Raw genomic sequence first — 6,121 nt, 5'->3', positions numbered from 1 at the left:
CTTTCACCCGCCTTCCCCTCTTTCCGTTCCTTGCCTCTCTCCTTCCTCCCGAGCTGCCAGACTGAGGTGGTGCTGTCCAGTGTGCCAAAGTTAGTCGAAATACGTCCATCCGCCCTTCCCTTATAGGCTCTGATTGGTAGCCATTCAGAGGAGGCAGTGGGGCAATCAGAGGAGTGAGTGAGGCAGAGAGAGTGAGAGAGAGAGAGAGTGGGGAGGGTAAGAAGGGAAGGGAGGAAGGCAGGAAGGAAGGAAGGAAGGAATGGAGGAAGGAACGAAGGAGAAACGATAGAGGCACACCCAAACTGCTGCCTCAGCTTGTCAGGTTTTAGCACGATGGAATAGGAGAAACGAGGAGGAAGAGGAGGAGGAAGAGGAGGAGGAGAAGGAGGAGAAGGAGGAGGAGGAGAGAGAGAGAGAGAGCAAGGGCGTGGCTGGCAACCAAAGAACGAAAGGACAAACGAGAAGTAAGATAAAAGAGAGAAGCTGGAATAAATAAAAAAAAAATGAAGAAAATGAAAATAATATACATTAAGATGCACAAGAAAAAAAATATATAAAAGATAAAACGAACCGATAAATTGATAATCAGCGAAGGAAAAAAAGAAAAAGAAAAAAGAAAACGCGAGAAAAGAAAATGTTAAGGTACAAAGGGAGGAAAAAAAAACGTGACTTTGATGCGTAGGAAATTAATGGAAATGCGAGGGAATGAAGGAACGGACGAGGAAAACCCAGACGAGGAGAAACCGAAGAAAACGGAAAAAGTGTGGCTCAACGAACAAAAGAGAAATGTAAAAGCCAATAAAACGATAAGGTGTAAAGTATAAATATCATAACAATACGAAGACTAAAGACGAGCAACAGAGGGTAAAGCTAGAAATAATATAAAAATGAACAAAACTAAATCTGTCATCACCAGCTTAGAGAAGAACAATGAGAGAGAGAGAGAGAGAGAGAGAGAGAGAGAGAGAGAGAGAGAGAGAGAGAGAGAGAGAGAGAGAGAGAGAGAGAGAGAGAGAGAGAGAGAGAGAGAGCCAGGGAATATGATGAAACACGCAATCAGCACATGTAAACGTAATGTAACTGGTAACTATCTGTGCTTAGTGAGGAGTCCAACACGTTTCCACTCGTCTCTTGCTCCACTGTGCACACTTAACACACTCAAGGTGGAAGCTCATCACATCAGTACAAGGGAAGGCCAGACGCACCTACCATGCTATAAGGACGGTCGACAGCAAGAACAGAATTACAAAACAACCCTTGAAGAATCCTGTCCTGTAGAATGTAACGACTTACAGTCATATTCTGAACCACTTCTGGCCGCACTTCCACCATATTCAAAAAGGCTCTAATTGAATTGACATGGGCTTTTAGGAATGTTTTTTTTACGGTTCTAGTGATAGATTAACAACATTTCTATCTTATTAACGGGAGAAACACTCTTGAAAATCCGGTTAATCATGTATGTGGCCTTTGGAAATAGTCATGGTGAGAGAGCGAATCCTTTTGAACCTAAGACGTGTATTGGATCGTTTGGGCTTTCATTGGCACTTTCGTTAGGCCACAGAGATAATAAATGGGGTTTACATGAAGTTCTATTTCCATTACTGGTGCAGATTCTTTGTTAAATTATCACTTAAATCATGAAAGCTCTTTTAAACACATTAAACTATCACTGCAACCATGAAAATACTCTTGAACACGTTAAACTATCACTAAAATCATGAAAACACTTTTGAATACCCCAATAACTTCCATCATAGCCTGTTAAACTTGGCCGAGACGATCTACCGGAGAAACTTCAGAATACTGTCTTTGTAAGGACGATGGCTTGCTGCGTGTGTGTAGAAAAGGGGAGGTTTAGTTGACAATCTGATAGCAACACAACCCCATAACGCCAATATGTTCCAATTATGTGACTATCAGACTGAACTGACCCAACAAAGCGTTACATGAATTCAATTGATTTTACTAAAGTATTGCTAATCCTCCAGGCAATATATACAAATAAATAGGTAATAAATCATTAAACCTTTTTGTCTTTACTTCTTTCCGCTTTGTTTATTATTTTTTTTTAATCCTTTTCGTTGCCTTTGGCCAGATCCCCTCTTCCATAACATTAGCCATTATGAAGTAACGATGCCGGCAAGAAATGTGAAGAATGGGTCATAATGGGCGTGGGGGTAACTTATGTATATTTCAAGAGACCAGTTACGGGTTAATGATGTCAACAGAGAGAGAGAGAGAGACGAGGTGAGGGCGAGAAGGGAGCAGTGGAAGGAAGGAAGGAAGGAGGAAGGAATGGATGGTAGGAAGGAAGTGAGGGAGGGAGGAATGGATGGAAGGAAAGAAAGAAAGAAAGGAAAGAAAGAAGAAAGAAAGAAGTAAAGAAAGAAAGAAGTAAAGAAAGATATAAATAAAGAAAGAAAAGAATATAAGAAGAAAGAAAGAAAGAAAAGAAGGAAAGAAAAAAACAAGAGAGGAAGGAACGAAATAAAGACGAGGCCAGTGAAAAGGGAAGAGAAGAAACTAAAAGAAAAGAAAAGATAGCAGCTGAACACAGACAAAACAAAAAGACGGAGCGAAACAAGAGAATACTGATGAAGGAAGGAGGGAATCAAGAAAGGAAGGAAAGGAAAGGAAGGAATATATGAAACTCTCTCACTCTCCCACACTTCCATTATGGAGAGACAAAACAACATCCACAAAACATCCACTAACAGACCACATTCTGAAACACTCCTAACCCGCCCCTCCACTACTTTCAAAAAGGCTTTAGTTCAGCTTAAGTTAGACAGGGATCTTTAAACAATTATTATGGTTCGAGCGGCAGATTAACACGATTTCTACATTATAAACAGGAGAAACTCTGCTTATCTCCTCTGTGGCCACTGAAAAATAGTCGTGGTGGGTGAGCAAAGACGTGGAATGTGTTGCAAGGTATGGATGTCAAGGGAGAAAGGAAGGAGGAGAAAGATGAAGACAAGAAAAAGGAGGGAAGGAGCAGGAGGAAGAGCAAAAGGAGGAGGAGGAGGAGGAGAACGGGAAAAGTGGTGGTCACAAAGAGAAGGAAGGTGCGCAGAAAGGCGAGAAGATGAGAAGAAAGAAAACTGGAATAGCAGAAAGAAGAATTAAATTGTCAAACGAGCAGGAGGAGGAGGAAGAAGAAGAAGAAGAAGAAGGAGAAGCGCATGAGTTGGAGGAAGAAGAGGAAGAGATGAAAAAAGAAAAAGGGAGGCAACAACAAAGGGGGAATGAAAGAAGCATAAAGAAAAGGAAGTAGAATAAAGGGAAAGCGAAGGTAAGAAGCAAAGAGGAAGAAAAGTGAAGAAAATACGAAGGAAGTGAAAGAGGGAGGGAAGGTGAAAAGAGAAACATGAGAAGAGAGGAAAGCGAAAGAGAAGTGAAGGGGAACTGGGGGAGAGAGAGAGAGAGAGAGAGAGAGAGAGAGAGAGAGAGAGAGAGAGAGAGAGAGAGAGAGAGAGAGAGAGAGAAGAGAAGAGGAGAGAGAGAGAGAGAGAGGAGAGAGAGAGAGGACGAGAGAGAGAGAGAGAGGAGAGAGAGAGAGAGGAAGAAAAAAAATGAGAGGAAAGCCAGGAAGAGGTAGAGAAGCCGGAGGGAGACAAGTCGAAGAGATGGAAGAGACGCAGAGAGAGAGAGAGAGAGAGAGAGAGAGAGAGAGGAGAGAGAGAGAGAGGAGAGAGAGAGAAGAGAGAGAGAGAGAGAGAGAGAGAGAGGAGTACGAAAAATCACGGATAGGGATGAAGAAGGATGAGAGTAAGAATGAGGAGTGAGGGAGGTGGAGAAGGAAGAGGAGGAGGAGGAGGAGGAGGAAGAGGAGTAGGAGGAGGAGGAGGAGGAGGAGGAGAAGGAGGAGGAGGAGGAGGAGGGGGGATCAATGAGAAACTCAAACAAACAGAACGACACACTGCACGCCTGGAAGGAATCATACTCGTGTCAGAGAGAGAGAGAGAGAGAGAGAGAGAGAGAGAGAGAGAGAGAGAGAGACGAGAGAGAGAGAGAGAGAGAGAGAGAGAGAGAGAGAGAGAGAATCCTGCCATTTCCACCTTTCCCTCTTCCTCACCCCACCCCTCTCTCTCTCTCTCTCTTTCTCTCTCTCTCTCTAAGGACACACACGGGCATTGCAGTAAGAAGACTCAGGACAATTCCCAAATAGAGATGAGTGATTCCCAAGGACTCTCTTCCCAGAAATAGTAAAAGAAATAAAAGAAATCGTATAAGTTGGAGCACTTTGTTGACAGAGGAGAAAGACGCTGCATTATAACAACTATGTAAGGGGAGCGAACACTGGAGAGAGATGAGGAGGAGGAGGAGGAGGAGGAGAAAAAAGAAAGGAGTTAGCAGTGATGAAAGAGAAAGAGAAATGAAAGGAAGAAAATCGGATAAATGTAAAAAAAAGAAGGGATATATTAAAGCCAGGGATAACTACTACTACTACTACTACTACTACTACTACTACTACTACTACTACTATAACATTTACCATTAACCAGAAAATTCGTAAAGTATCTTCAAAACACATACACACATACACACACACACACACACACACACACACACACACACACACACACACACACACACACACGGCTCGTCACTTAATTCCATTATTCTCTCTCTCTCTCTCTCTCTCTCTCTCTCTCTCTCTCTCTCTCTCTCTCTCTCTCTCTCTGACTCTCGCCCTTTCCTCACCTATCATTTTTCACTGGTGTAGTCCGGCGCATACCAAACTCACCCTTCCCTTTGTCCTTGACGGAAAAGCCAAAACGGGCAAGAAAATGACGTACGTACATCCACTATTTTTACCCCCGCTGAGAATTAAACTTGTGCCTGGTCTCGGTACAGGAGCGTGTCGCAGGGGAGGCGCAATGAGGGGACGCGGGATGAGAGATGGAGAATGAGGGACAAAGGCACACACGGTTGAGGCAGCGTAAGGTAATGAAAGGTGTAGATGTGTGGGTTTTTTTTTTTTCACTGCTAGATAATTTTTCCCCTTATTATTATTATTATTATTATTATTATTATTATTATTATTATTATTATTGTTGTTGTTGTTAGCTTAGAAAAGACAAAATCAACCTTCTATTTTATTTTCTTCGTATTTGTACAGTATTCTGAATGTCAAGAGATGAAGACCACAGGAGCAAAAGGGTTAACAGTATAAGGGGAGCGTCTATTGGCTTAGTCTTTGCTTTAACCTTGACAGACGCCTCACATCACCCATGTCCCTTCCTCACATACACCACTTTTTCTCCTCAGTCTTCTACTTATCCTCCTCCTCCTTTTCCTGTTCTTCCTCCTCCTCCTCCCTCTCCTCCTGCTGCTTCTCCTTCTCCAGTTTTATGGTACTGGCCTTAGCTTCCATTTTCTTTACCCTCTCCATAAATCATTATTTTTTTTCACCTTCCTCTTATTTCAGACTGGCACACGTTCTATTAATTATCGTATTTTTTTTCTTTCTCTTTACATCATGTTATAACTTACAACATTATTTGTTTATGCCCTTCCTTAATTTTTCACACGAGCGGATTACATATATTTTTTTCATCTTTGCTTCATTTACATTTCATACATTTTGTTGTTTGGTCCCGCCTTTCATTTGTATTCGTACCCTTCCTCTGCATATGATTTCACCTTTTTTACCTCCTGAACCCACCACCACCTGTTCCCTTCCTTCCATTATCTCGGCCTCTGTCTGTGAGTCTTTCTGCTTGTCTGCCTTTCTCGTCTGTCTAACACTGTATACACTCCACTGCCTCTTTGTCTCCCTCCCTCCCATTCCCCTCGCTACCTTCCTCTTTCTCCGCTTGCTTTGTTCTTCCTGTCACTCGTCATTCCTGTGTCCGAAACCTCTTCCCTTTCTCTTCCCCTCCCGATTCCCTCCCTCCTGCCGTCCATTCTCTCCCTTCCTGCCTCCCCGCTCCCCTCTCTCCCTTAATCCCGCCCACACAAAGGTCTATTGGAGGCCAGCCGCTGTAAAGAGTCTCCCTGTCTCCCCTTATCTCTAACTCTCCCTCGGGGCTGAAAAATGCACTTTTCAGAACCATTCAACAGTGTTCCTCACTCAGCGCCACAGCCACACGCACCTATCCCCACCTCTTTC

This window comes from Scylla paramamosain, chromosome 15 (assembly GCF_035594125.1).
Source record: "Scylla paramamosain isolate STU-SP2022 chromosome 15, ASM3559412v1, whole genome shotgun sequence".
Classification (NCBI taxonomy): Eukaryota; Metazoa; Arthropoda; class Malacostraca; order Decapoda; family Portunidae; genus Scylla; species Scylla paramamosain.
The sequence above is the reverse complement of the archived record's forward strand: the minus strand, read 5'-3'. Positions refer to the sequence as shown.